The sequence below is a fragment of the Hakea prostrata genome, chromosome 7, assembly GCF_041222555.1.
Source record: "Hakea prostrata isolate BN-2017 chromosome 7, UWA_Hpros_2, whole genome shotgun sequence".
Classification (NCBI taxonomy): Eukaryota; Viridiplantae; Streptophyta; class Magnoliopsida; order Proteales; family Proteaceae; genus Hakea; species Hakea prostrata.
In genome coordinates this window covers 72,616,322-72,631,568 of record NC_142606.1, presented here as the reverse complement: position 1 = coordinate 72,631,568, position 15,247 = coordinate 72,616,322, and the positions used below count along the sequence as shown (strand labels likewise).

Here is a 15,247-nt window from a genome sequence, read left to right as displayed (position 1 = left end):
ACTGATAGACAATAAATTATAATGAAAATCAGGAACATAAAGCACATCATGAAGGTGAATAGAAGAAGATAAGTGAGCAGTCCCTTTGTGAGTCACTGGGACAGATGTACCTTTAGGTAGACGAATAGGTCTAGAATGAGTATAAGGTAAAACATTATTTAAAAGATGCAAAGAGTGTGTTATATGATTGGTAGCACTTGTATCAATGATCCAATGAGATGAAGAAATGGAGGAACAACAAATAGACTCACTAGACAAATTGGCAGAAGGTTGAGGGCTTCCGATACTGACAAATTGCATAAACTGTTGGTATTGTTCGGCTGTGAGAGATGGGCTAGATCTAGGAGCCACTGTAGAAGTTGCAACACTGGATGAGGAGGAATTTGAATCTGGAACTTTAGGAGGAAAACCGTGAAGTTTATAACAACGAGCCTTCAAGTGCCCTTCACGTCCACATTGATCACATTTAGGTCTTGATCGATGAGTGCCAGAAGAACGAGTCGCACGGCTAGAATTATTGCGAGTAGCCTGAAGTGCAGCAACATCAGGATGAGTAGGTACAGAATGAGTAATCTACAATTCTTGTTGACGCTCTTCTTGAATAACCATAGAGAATACTTTATTGATATTTGGAAGAGGTTCAATGGCCAAAATTTGGCTGCTAATAATAGAGTAGCTATCATTAAGGCCCATCAAGAATTTTAATACCTTCTCTGCGTGCTATAATGTTGTTAATTCCCTTAAGGCCCCACAAGAGCATTGTGGAATGATGGAAAGTGAAGCCAACTCATCCCAAAGGGCTTCCAATTTATTAAAGTAAACGGAAAATGAAGACTGACCTTGAGTGTGATTACTAGTGGTCCGTTTCAAGTGATATATGCGGGTAGCATTTCCTTCAGTAAAACGCTCCACCAAATCATTCCAAAGATCATAGGCCGTATCAATAAAAGCCACTAAAGATAAGATCTCTGGAGAAATAATATTAAGTAACCAAGATAAGACCATGTCATTGCATCTAATCCAAGCATCAACTGTGGAAGGTGGGGATGAAGGTTTATATAAGGTGCCAGTAATGAAACCAACTTTATTCTTGGCAGAGAGAGCCATCCTCACAGCCCGTCGCCAAGTATGATAATTATCGCCAGCGAGAACTTGAGTGACCAGAGTAATACCTGAATTGTCAGATGGATGAATATAATAAGGTGAATGATATCCACCCAATTCGACAGTAGATGTTGAAGCATCCAATGTGGCAGTCATCTTTGGCAACCAAAAAAAAAAACAAACTATTGTGTCAGCCACAAGCAGTTGTGTTGGTTGGATATCTGTTGCAATCACTCGTAAGATATTCACTAGTAGGGATGTCATATTTCATGAGACGATATTTCCATACCAGCATGCAACCTTCCTTCAATCCGTTCCTTCTCCCCACTCCTCTTCTCCACCTGTCCTTCCTTGCCCTGCAATTGATGATCCAATATCCCCTCCTCCTCCTATCCCACCCCCTCTTTACTAGAATCACACTCTGATGATCCTAGCATCTCTCTTCATCGTAGTACTCGTCCTACTTGCCCTCCTCCTCACCTCCACGACTATCAATACAATGTTGCTTCTCTTCCTTCTTGCCCTTATCCTCTCAATAATTACCTCTCGTATTCGGCTTTTTCCCCTACTCACCGTGCTTTCCTTTCTAGTATTTCTACTGATTCTGAACCTCGTTCCTTTGTTGAGGCTTCCCATAATCCCAAATGGTGTGCTGCAATGGCTGATGAGATTAAGGCTCTTGAGCTAAACCATACTTGGAGCTTGCAACTTCTTCCCCCTGGCAAGGTCGCTATCCAGTGTAAATGGGTATACAAAATTAAATATCGAGCTGATGGTTCTATTGAACGCTACAAAGCTCGCTTGGTTGCCAAAGGCTTTACTCAAATTGAAGGTGTTGACTACCAAGAGACATTTTTCCCTGTTGCGAAATTAGTCACTGTGCGATGCCTCCTTGCTATTGCTTCAATTAAAGGTTGGCCTCTTTTTCAAATGGATGTTAACAATGCTTTTCTTCAAGGTGATCTAGATGAGGAAGTTTACATGTCTTTGCCACCTGGTTTTTCCCGAAAGGGGGAGAATAATTTGGTTTGTCGTCTTCACAAGTCCATATATGGTTTAAAACAAGCTTTTTGCAATTGGTTCTCCAACTTCACTTCTGCTCTACAACTTGCTAGATTCAAACAATCATTAGCTGATTATTCTTTGTTTGTATCTTCTAGTGGGTCTAGCATCACTATTGTTTTGGTTTATGTGGATGATATAATTATTACTGGCAACGATCAAGTTACCATCAATGCTTTGAAATTGTTTCTTCATAGTCACTTTCATATCAAAGACTTGGGCACTCTCAAATTCTTTCTTGGCATTGAGGTTGCTCGATCAACTAAAGGTATTTTCCTTTCTCAAAGGAAATATACCTTGGAGATGCTTAATGATGCAGGTCTACTTGGATCCAAACCCATCAATTGTCCTATGGAGCTAAACTTAAAATTGAACAGTGAAGATGGCAAACTTCTTGCTACTCCAACAGAATATAGAAGACTTGTTGGAAGATTAATTTATCTCACAGTCACTAGACCAGATATTGTTTCTGTTGTGCAAGTTCTCAGTCAATTTATGGAGAAACCTAGAAAACCTCACTTGGATGCTGCATTTTGGATTTTATGCTATTTAAAATCTTGTCCAGGGAAAGGCATTTTGTTATCTTCTGTTAGTGACTTACACATCAATGCCTTTTGTGACTCAGATTGGGCAAGTTGTGCCACTTCTCGTCGTTCTACTACTGGCTATTGTGTTTTCATTGAATCAAGTCCTATCTCTTGGAAGAGTAAAAAGCAGTCAACTGTTTCCCGGTCTTTTGCTGAAGCAGAATACAGATCCATGGCCACAACAACTTGTGAATTAACTTGGCTGCGCTATTTACTTAAGGATTTAGGAGTTTTGCTTCCAGAACCTATGGATCTATTTTTGTGACAATAAAGCGGCTATACACATTGCTGCAAATCTAGTCTTCCATGAGCGAACAAAGCATATTGAGATCAATTGTCATGTGATTCGTGAAAAACTTCAGGCTCGGCAAATTCAAACAAGTTATGTTTCTTCTAAGCATCAAATGACAGATATTTTTATTAAAGCTTTGAGTCAAGAACAATATCATTTTCTTCTTAGTAAGTTGGGTGTTCATGATGTTCATGCTCCAACTTGAGGGGGAGTGTTAAATTGTATTGGGTCGGGTCATAACCCGTACCCAGGTAGAGAGGGTAAGGCGGTGGAAATAAGCCTATAAATTGTGGATCATTGTAAAACCCTAGTATTAAATGAAAACTAAAGAAGCCTCCTTTTTCCCGTGGACGTAGGCCTCTGGCCGAACCACGTTATCTCCTCTTGTTCCTCCTAAATCTCACATCTTTTTCCTTGATTACACAATTAACAAATCGAAAGGAACAAAAAATAGGATTTATGTAGCTAAACCCCTTTATGTGTAATAAGGCTCTGTTGAATTGAGCTTTGTATGGAAAAATACATCAGTGACTCAATTTTCAGCTAAATATAGACAAAAGTAATAATTCCGAGAACATCAAGTAACATTCAATTCAACTACTGGATCAACCATGACTGGTGGATAAACTCAAGAGGATCCTCAACAATCAAATAGATCCTAGCTCTGTGTGAATTCCAAAGATGTGGTAATATGACCTATAATACATGTATGATAAAAATTAAAAACAACACTTGTGTGAGCTATGAAAGCATATGATGTGAGAGAACTTCATATCATGAACCCCTAAAGAAGTAAATCATAATGGAAAAATCTGGCTTTCTCAAATTGAATTCTTTATGCTGAGTCAGTTGAGAAGCTACACTATAGTCAAAATAGTACAACACTGCAATCATTGTGGCTGGAATAAAAGCTCCAATTATGTAAAGAAGAGGCACATTTGGCATATCCTATCAGTTTTATGAGTTAAATTAGTCATATTAATACCTAGTAAGGCAAAATGGACCTAGCTATAATTTGTTGGCTTATGAAATGGGATAAAAAAAATTAGGGTAAATATCACTTACCTCCCTCTTAGCTGGACAAATAGCACTTACACCCCTTATGGGATAATATCACTTACCTCCCCTCTTACCTAGCAAATATATCAAACACCTCCCCTCTGTTAACTTTCTCGGTTAAATTTAACTTTTATCGTTAAATATTTTTCTAAAACCCCAAACTACCCTTGGATTAAAAATATTTTTTGTATTTTAAACCCTAAATTACCTAATCACTCTAGCAATTAAATATTAAATTACCCTCAATTAAAATAATTGTTAAAAATCAAAATACCATAGTTAAAACCCAAATTATCTTTCATTATTAAAAGCCCAATATATCAAAAAATTTATCAAACAATTAAAAAAAACCCAAATAGTAGTAAGTGTTTTTAATTTTACTTGATAGTAATACGTGTTTTAAAAAAAAGAAGAAAAAGGGTATGCTGGGCTTTTAATAATTTAAGTTTTAATTATGGTTTTTGGTTTTTAATTGAGGAAATTTTAGTAGTTTAATTGTTAGCGTAATTAAGGTAATTTAGGGTTTAAAATAAAAAATATATATATTTAGCCAAGGGCAGTTTAGGATTTTAGAAAATTATTTAACGGTAAAAGTTAAATTTAACCGAAAAAGTTAACAAAGGGGAGGTGTTTGATATATTTGCTAGGTAAGAGGGGAGGTAAGTGATATTATCCAGCTAAGAGGGGGTGTAAGTGCTATTTGTCCAGCTAAGAGGGGAGGTAATTGATATTTACCCAAAAAATTAAGTAAGAAAGCATGCCTTAATGACAGTCCAATTCTCACATGCACCAGGTGACCATGGATTTGGGCTGGAAAGACACCAAGGAATTCTTTTGGGGACATTGCGAGCTGGTATGTAGGAAACAACAGTCCAGACTAGGACCATTAGGGGAAAGATGCCAACGAATTCTATGCTAGGAAAAGGTTTGAACTGCGAACAGGTCTATCTTTTGCAAAGTTAAACATAAATGTGTACATAAACACTTTTTTTTTTTGGTATTAAATGGAATTTATTTAAAGGAAAAACCACGAGGGAAGTTACAGCCAGAAGTATCATAAAACAAGAACCAGTGGATAAGAGGGGGGGGGGGGGGGGATGGGGGATGGGGGATTGTGAAATGGCTGCAAAAGTAGCAAGTCTATCAGCCACGAAATTTCCTTCTCTAAGGGTGTGAGCAAAGTAGATAGATTCAAAGTTATCTTTTAGGAGTAATATATCATCCAAAATGTGTTTGATTTTCCAAGGAACCGGCGCTTGCTGCTGGTTGATGAGGTGTATGATGGCTTCATTATCTCCTTCAAAGATAACTTTCCTGTACTTGTTTGAAATGGCTAATTGGATAGCCCTCTTTAAGGCTTCAGCTTCAGCTTGAAGTGCAGATATGTCTCCACATGGGTAAGCGAAGCTAAGAAGATGAGTACCATTGTGATCTTGAGCAACGCCTCCAATGTCAGCCTTAGTTCTGTAGTTTGGATCAAGCATAGATGATCCATCAGTGTTGAATTTGATGTGGTCTCTAGGAGGAGTATTCCAACGAATGTACTTTCTTCTTTTTATGTCACCACTTCTATGACTTATAGCTTGCAGAAATTCTGTGTTCAGGGTATGAGCAAGCCATCAGATATTTTTTTGCTGTTTTGCTTGACTCGCCGAATGCAGCTTTGTTGAAATTGGACCAAATAATCCAGAGTGTTGTAAGATGGAGGGAAAGTACTTGGACTTTGAGCAACTGATGCTTGGACTTAGAGATCCAATTGGCTACTTGTTCACAAGTATCTGAGTGTTGATTCCACCAACCGATCTTGTATCTGTTCTAAATCTGTTTAACAAAATCACATTTCAAAAAGATGTGGTTAAGATCAATATTGACGGATGGGCACAGTGGACACTTATCCGTGATATTACATCCTCTGTTGGCTAATAGAGAAGGGGTAGGAAGTTTCTTATGCAGCAGCTTCCAGGTGAAATGAGAGACTCGAGGATTGAGAGGGAGGTTCCATAGTTTTCTCCAGTGAAGTTGTGTCAGCTGCATTGAATGATTTGTAAGAAGCTTGTATGCTGAAGCCACAGTAAGGTCCCCTGAATGTGTTTGATCCCAAATGATTCGATCCCTTTTTCTTGAAAGAGGAAGTGGAATGTTTAAGATGTATTGAGCAAGTTCTGGACTCCACCATTTGTGAATGATCTCAGAATCCCAAGAAAATGTATCTTGATTGATAAAATCCGAGATCTTGCAAGGGGCATTCATAGGCAAGGGGTGTAAAGATAGCTGCTTGATAGATGGATCAATCCATCTATGTGACCAAGGGTCAGTGTTTTGTCCATCACCAATCTGATAGAAGATGTTATTCTTGATGGCATCACGAACTTTAATCAAAGACTTCCATCCCCAGGATGCATTCTTTTTCACTTGAGCATGAAGAAAGTTGCAATTCTTGAAATATTTGTTTTTCATAGTTCTAAACCACAAAGAATCTTTTTCAGTAATCAATTCCCAAACCTTCTTTGCAATGAGGGCAAAATTGAAAGCTTCAAGGTCTTTGATGTTCAATCCACCATTGCATTTGGGTTGGCAGATTGTTTTCCAATCAATTGTATGAATGTGGCTTTTGTCTCCATTAGACTAGAAAAAACTTTCTGTTGGCAACTTCTAATGATGCAATTGTTTTTTTTGGGAGGATGAAACATGACATGAAATGGCTTGGCATGGCTTGAGTAACAGATTGGATCAAAATTGTTTTCCCAGGGTAACTCAATAATTTGGCCTTCCAACCTTGAAGTCTATTGTTAACCCTTTGCATAAGATTATAACAATGTGACTGCCTGATTTTCCCACTGAAAAGAGGAATACCCAAATAAAGATCCAAATCAAAAGTGGGGGTCAAGTTGAATTTCTCTTTAAGCTGATTTCGAATATGGTTGGGGGTACTTTTGCTGTAGTGGGCTCTAGTTTTTTGGGTATTCAAAGCTTGACCAGAAGCCGCACAATACTGGCTAATGATTTTGTAAAAGTAAGCCACCTCTTTATGATTTGCTTGAGCAAAGAGAATAAGATCATCAGCAAATGTGAGGTGAGATAAATTTTCACCTCCATTTGTTGAGTTTGATACCTCTAATTTTGTTTTTCCATCTAGCTTCCTCGATATGGGTGGAGAGAACTTCAGCACATAAAGCAAAGATGTAAGAGGATAGGGGGTCTCCTTGCCTAAGACCTCTCTCAGGTTTGAAAAAGTTGGAAGGGTTGCCATTAATGAGGATAGACAGCTGAGGGGATGTGATACAGAACATAATCCAACTAATCCAATTGGAAGGAAACCCATAGGCTTTAAGCACCCTCTCAATGAAATTCCACTCAAGTTTATCGTATGTTTTGCTCATGTCAAGTTTGACAGCCATGATGCCCCTCTTCCCTTTTTTTTCTTTGATGTATTTTGTGCATCATCTCATGTCCAATCAGAATGTTATCCTAAATGTGTCTACCTTTGATGAAACCATTTTGGTTGAAAGAGATGATGTTGGGAAGGATTTGCTTGATTCTATTGACCATAATTCTAGTGATGACTTTGGAGCTGACATTACACAAGCTGATTGGTTTGTAATCATTTACAGGAGATGGAATGTCCACTTTAGGGATGAGTGAGATAAAGCTGTGATTGATGGAAGTAGAGAATGATGAAGTTCTGAAGAAATTGTGGACATGGTCTGTAATGTCTTTCTTGCAAATCTCCCAGGATGAGTGATAGAAACCACTAGAGAAACCGTCGGGATCAGGGGCTTTTTGATCAGGAATACTAAGTAGAGTTTTATGGATCTCATGATCAGTAACAAGGGAGTTCAAAATGTTGATGTGATCTGTTGAGATTTTGTTTCTGATGGGATCAAAATATGTATCTTCAAAGCAAGGTTTAGAGGAAGTGTATACGGCTTTAAAGTGGGAAATGAAGGTAGCTTCAATCAGTTTATGATCATCACAACTGATGCCATTAAAATTGATGAATCTGATTCTGTTTCTGACCCTTCTTTTCATGGTAGTGGTGTGGAAGAATTTGGTGTTCCTATCTCCCAGTTGCACCCACTGAGTTCTAGATTTTGAGACCATTTGAGAACAATTTGGTTGAGTATCAACCTAAGTAAAGCAAGGAGTTTTCTTTCTTGAATTTCCCAATTTAAATCTCGGAGATTCAGTGGACATTTCATGAGATTTTCAATGTTTGATCTGATCTGAGATTCCTTTTTATGTAGGTCTCCAATATGAGACCAGTTCCACTTTTTTAAATGTTGTTGAAGTATTTGAAGTTTGGATGTGAGTATGTGGGAAGGAGATCCATGGAAATGAGTCAACCAAGCTTTGTTCACAATATTCAAGTAAGAAGGTTCAAGCAACCAAAATTTCTCAAATCTGAAGGGTTTTCTATTATTGGGAGGTAAGGGATCAAGGTGAAGAATGATGGCACAATGATCAGATTTTGTTACAATGAGGTGTTTGACAAAGGCTTCAGGGAAAGAATTGATCCAAAGGGGGTTAACTAGGTATCTATCAAGGATAGCTTCCACTGTCTTTCTACCTTTTTGTTTGTTACACCATGTAAATTGGTTACCATGAGCTTGTAAGGAGCAGAGATTAGCATCGAAGGTGAAGTTTTGAAATTCTTTTGTGCGATGTTGTTTAAGTAATAAACCCCCAAGTTTATCCTTACCTAAAAGATATGAATTCCAGTCTCCCCCCAAAAGCCAAGCATTATCAACAAATTGTGCTAAGTTGTGAAGTGTTAACCATTGATATTTCCTAATGTTACCATAAGAGCTCAAGTAAAGAAAAGTAGTAGTCCATTGAAAAGATTTGTAAGTTACAAGAGTATGAATGCACCAATCCGAGGACCACAATACATCAAGTTTGATCTCAGATGACCAACATAAGAAAAGTCCTCCACTTCCATGAAGTGGACGGACAGCAAAATGGGAATCAAATCCTAATGTTCTAGAAAAAAGACAAGGGTTGAATGCAGAGCTTTTAATTTCAGAAAGGAAAACAAGCTGTGGCCTCAATTTCTGGATGTTGACTTTGATTTCTTTTGAGTCGAGGGTTGGCCAATCCCTCGACAATTCAAGCAATAGAGAATCATGGCTCCTTTGATGGCAGTTTGCGGTCAGCCATCATCACCTCAGAAACATCATGAACAGTCTTTAACTTCCTTTGGAGTATCTCAGAAGCTTCAGGGGCATTACCAAGTTCTTTGATAACACATTTTCTTTTGGCTTGAGGAAGAGTTGGAGGAACTTGTGTGACAGTAGATGATCCGGTAGCTCGAAATACACTCTGGTTGTCAACAAAGTTCTTGCTTGTAAGATGTCAAGGGTTATTTGATTGAGAACTTTGGTTTTGAATCTGTTGGATCATCCATTGGAAGTGCTGGAAGAGTGGGGATTGAAATGTGGGAGCAGAGCATTGGTTGCTCGAGGGGTGGGGATCAGTTGAAGTAGCCAGAGTGAGATTAGTAAAGGGTTGGGAGTTATATTCAGAGGGTTGAGCAATAGAGAATTCCATGCTCTCAAAATCAGTAAGTTTCTGGTCATTTGGTTGTCCACAATCTCTTAAAGGTTTGATAATGTTGACTGGAATGGGATCATTCAGATTAAGATATCTGGGAATTTCAAGGTTAAGAGTATGAGCTAACCACATAAATGTTTTCAGAATGCTGAGTTGTCTTTCCTTGGAGTATGGGGCTTCGATGGGTGGATTTGGGATGTCTTGCAAATCAGTAGGGTTGAAAGGTAGGGAACCAAGAAATAGATCATCATAGATTCTTGCGATTTCAACAAAAAGGCTAGCTATTCTCGCAGGTATGGCAACTTTGGGGAGAGCTAGTTTCAGATTCTGGGCTACTTTGATGGAGGAAATGGACTGAGTCAATTCCTTAGTAGTTTTGAAGGGGCATTCAACACATTTATGTCCTATTCTAATGCAATTAGGACAAATGTTAGATGGGAGATATTCAAAGCTGAAGTAAATCACTTGTTTTTTGTTTGGTGTGATTTCGAAAATGACAGAGGTGACAAGATCCAGTTTAAGAGGGATGGCTACTCGAGCAGCATGGAGGTTGTTAGAAGCAACAATACCAACAAGGTTTTCAATTTCTAGGACATGGCCAACAGTAGAGAAGAGATCCAGGAGGATTTCATTTTTGTGAAGACTCTAGTGGAGATTGGTGATCTGAACCCACATAATGCCATAGGAGAAGGTTGATAGGTGAGCAGGAATAGATTGATCCCAAGGCTGCAGGAAGATAATGTGATTCTTATAATACCAAGGTTGAGAAAATAAAACCACATTCAAATCTCTGGCTCGATCGAACTTAATGATGAATTTGTCATGAGCTCCTTCGATAAGGTGAAATCCATCGACTTTGACTGATTTAGATTTCCAGCCGCCTTGGACCATCTTCTGGAAGGTCGAATAAGTAATATGAACTCCATCAGGGACCCAACGGATGATAGTAAATTTGAGATCCTGCTTAATCTCATTGAGTTTTTGTGAGGATAGTGGCACTTTACTGATAGGACGAACAGGGATATCGACTTTAGCTGCAAAGTTAGTGGCTAATCTCTTCGTAGTAGGATCGTTGGGGGAGAAAGTGGAGGTAATCAGAATGAATGTGAGGGATGGATGAAGAAGAAGATGCATTTGCCATAAATACCTTATCAACAAAGGTTCTGACCACCGTTTTATCAACACAAAAAGTGTAGAAGAACTGATGTAGTAGTTCTAAGTGATGAGGAGAGCAAATCCATCTCCTCCTAAATATAGCACCAAGGAGGAAACAGCATCGGATGAATGTGGACATCTTGAGGGACCTTGGAGAGATTAGGAGATGCTGAAAATAGGTCATAGGTGTTGATGATATCCTATCGCCGTCATGTTCAGTGAAGGGTGAACGGAGGGAGAAGTTGTAGAGTCCCGGATGGTGAAGAGAGGTAGAGGGGAAGTCTAGATGGTATAGGGTCATGATGATTCATACTCTAAAAACTCATCAAGCACCACAAAGAAATATATGCAGGTAAATATGCAACAGAAAACATTTCCAAGAAGATCATGCATGCACAGGGAAAGCAAAATTTATTGAAAAATACATGCGAGATGAAAATAAGATGTAAGAAATTACAAACAAAAAGAATAAGAAAGAGGGTTGCATGCTGACCTTGATCCTTCAAGTGGTAAATGGAAAGGGGAGATGTGAAAATACCAAGGAGGTAAAGAAGCTGGATCCGTAACAAGTGTATCTTGGGACTCAAAATGTCAGATCTGAAGTAAAGGAGGCAGTACAGTGAAGAAATAGATCACCTTCCAATCGCCAAACTTCAAAATGAAGATGTAACAACAAGTAAATCCGGGCAACGAAATCTTGTTCTTCGTGCTCGGGAACATAAGCAGTGGAGTAAATGCTATCCAGATCTCACAAAGTAGGCATAGGGAGAGGAAGAAGTGTAAACGTTAAGGTTCATCAGAGGAGAAATGGAGGCAAAATGTAGTTAGGGTTTCATGTTCCAACGATGGAACAAGGGAAAACGAAAACCCTAAATTTTGATGTCAGAGCTTCTCTCTCCTCCTCTTCCGGCTTCCCACTTTACATGACTTTTGAACCCTAAATGACTAGATGGCAAGTTTCCAACATTTGTGGCATGATCGTAATTTTAGGTTAGAAAAGAAAACTAATGTGTACATAAACACAGTAGGCTCAGCAACTCCAAGAATCAGCAAAGGTTGTCCTCCAATAACCAAGTGTATAATTCCACACAATGCAGTAGATGCTAAGGTTTGAACTATTGTCAGAATCCCATCTACAATCATGAGTAGTCTCTTGAGTGATAAATTCCCAAAAATTCTTGCTTGTAATCTCTGTTTGGATCATCTCTCTTGATAACCCTTACACTTCTCAGCCACAAAATCAGGTAAGACTTACAAGTAAAATAAAATAAAATAAAATAATTTAAGAGGGGTAGGACTCACAACAGTACCTTGTGGCCTCACTTTTATTTTGTGGTCGTCGGGGGAACACAATGTAAAAAGTCGTCCAGATAGTACAATGTGCTTTCCATCAAGATTGCAGATCTGGACTCAGTTATCTCCATCAATGTTTCACTATTTTGTGGGTCTTTGGGGTTTCGGTGGAACTTTGGAAGAAATTACCAAACTCGTGGTGGAGCAGGTGAGGTGTTCGCCAAATTGCCTAGAAGAATTTTTTATCTAAACGCTTTAATTAAAAGGCAAAATTGATGACTTATCTCATTCTCTCCTAGTCTTTGCCTTCCAACTTTCTCTTCTTTTTAGTGTTCTCTTTCGTCCTCTTCCACAAGACCCTATGAGAGGAGGAGTGGAGGACCCAAGTCAAGTGGAGAACTGCGGGAAACTTCCTATGGATATGGATGGGAGGGGATTGGCAAACAAACAAACAATATCATGTGATTTAATTACAAAACCATATTGACCAATAAATCAATCCTTTTCAGTTTGAACATTCTACTGGGTTTCCATCTCCATCAACTATTCGTTTGTCTTTCGATAATTGAAAAATCACTTGAAACATCGAGTGATTTTCGATAGGTGAATTTTGGCGGGGTGAAAATCAATGGGGGCAATGATCTTAGGTAGAGGAGGGGGTGTGGTGGTTTTTTACGTAGTTCTTAGTGAGGGATAGGAAAGCGATGGGCAAAGAGATATTCACTTATGGGTATTTAGATAATTTTACTACACAGTGTATTTCGGTAACTTAAATTTCAAATTTTAAATGAGTTAAATGGAGGTAATGGCTTTACTTAAGGGCCTGTTTGGTTACATGAATCCAGAGATTTTAAAATCTCTGGATTCATGAATCTGAGAATTATACCCGTTTGGTTGTAAAATTCTCTAAATTCATGAAATCTAAATATTCAATTTTTTACACTAGAAACGTGAATCTGTAGATTTATGGGTAAGTGGTGAAATCCAGAGATTTCAAAAAAGCTATATATTTGCACATTCACAAAAATCACGTCGATCAAATAGTTTTTTATGATGAATCCACAGATTTCATTCCACAACCAAACATTTAATTTTATAAATTATGACTCCATAGATTTGAAATCTTTAGACTCATGCAATCAAACAGGCCCTAACAAAAATTCCTAAATGCAAATAACTTGTAATTAAATGTGAATATCATATAATTTAAGCCACAATAGTGGGAGATGGGGGAGGGGAACACTAGTTTCACCCAAATAATAATGGGTGCTATGTAAAAAGCTCCAATTCTTTGGCCTAAATGTAAATCGTGAGTTCTCTTTTATTTATTTATTTATTATAATTCTAATAAAATCTTAAATGCTTTGCTTAAATTAAAAAAGAGAGTTTTTTTAATAATTTATGTAAAATTTCTGGCATCCCACTTATAGTGCAAAAAATTATAGTTTACCACTTTATATTACGAGTTATCCACAACTACTTGATTTTGTTTAAGTCATTCAAATTTTTTATGTAAATGACCATAATGCCCTTAGGGGTTGTAATGATCGGTTTACCCAACTCATAGGTGGTTCACCCATCTTATTCCTATACCTTGTAGGAAAGCGCCCACCATCGTCAAAAACCACCACCACACCTCCTCCCCTGTGAGTCATAGTGACCACCGCCCTCTCACCTTCCTCCCTCTTCTTATGCATAACAGAATCAAATAACTGTCTTGAAGTTGAGTAAATAGTAATTTTTTTTTTTTTTGGGGTTTAAGGTAAATAGTAATTTTTGACACCAACGTAGCTGGCTCAAATTTCACCTGAGGCAAAACCGTAAAAACTCAAAAAAAATATCAATCTTTAGTGCTTGAATCTGTGATGGAATCATAATCTAATAATGACATGGGTCTTCTAAATGCCTTATCCATCATGAAGATATTGATGTCGAACATATTAGTATGTAATTAGTATCCTATGTATCCAGTTTTATTCATATGCATCAATCAAATATATTGGCATAACAACCGATAAAAATTGAGAATTGTTGTAATAGACCATATCAACAATGTGTAATTTTTATTTTTTTTGAGGGGAGTAAAATTGAGAAATTGAGTCAGAAAAGCCATTGGGAACTTCCAAACACAAGTAAAGGATTCAAGGATTGGTACGATGCCAATAACATGTAAAGAAGATACAGAGTCCCTCCTCTGTTCACATTCGCCATTTCATATTATATCCAGGGAAAACAAGTATAAAAGAAAACTCTTCACGCATACATAAATAAACTACGAGCTAGGATCTCTTGAAGCAGTCAATGTGTAAGCTCCATCTTCCGCTTACCTTTTAGAGCTTTGGAAATTTTCGGTTTTCGGCAAATATGTTTAGTAGACCATGCCGATCCACATCCATAGCAAAATGCTAATCCACACCTGTAACCACAATTAACCCAAAAAAATATGAGAATGAAGATGTGATTAATTTCGGCTATATACATAACTAGCTAATTAACCAATCATGAGTCGTGACATTGACAGAGAGAGAGAGAGAGACCTGCAAATAATGTGAGTACAACCATCTCTTTTCTCGACAAAGAAGCTGCACTTTGGGCATCTCTTCCACCTGAGTTTATTAGCCAGTTCAACAGCCATTAAATCTTGTTTTGTGGTATCATTTTTGTCCAACTTGTGGAAGTCATCGCAGGTAATTCCAGCGTGCCATGGAACCTTGCAGTGTGCGCAGAACAATCTGTGGCAATAGGGGCACTCTGATTCCCTAATGATATTGTTAGCTGAAGTTCCTCGTCCATTACCTTCAATGTTGTCGACTACCAACACTCCTGAACAATCCTTGAAAGGGCAGTAGAACCTGGAAAAACTAAGTACGAGAGATTCGCACAGAGTTGTCGACCACCGATCGAGAACTTGGTCAGGGACGATGGAGCGACAGTGGTGTGGCTCCAACACCGTTGTACAGTCGGGATCGGGGCACTTCACCTGGTATGCGTTTTCTTGGATCTTCGATGCCACGTATTGGGTGATACAGTCCCTACAGTAAGAGTGGCGGCAGGTGGACATTTCCCTGAACATCTCTTCTTCAGGTTTTTCGTCCATGCATATCTCACAGAAGTAGCTCTGAGACTGAGAAGATTCACCGACTTC

The 15,247-nt window shown here is 38.3% G+C and overlaps 1 pseudogene; it reads right to left on the bottom strand.

Annotated features, from left to right (window-relative positions):
- Window positions 1-3,819: 3,819 nt before the first annotated feature.
- LOC149012014 (putative E3 ubiquitin-protein ligase ARI9) lies at window positions 3,820-15,203 on the bottom strand (annotated as a pseudogene).
- Between the last annotated feature and the right edge of the window lie 44 nt (window positions 15,204-15,247).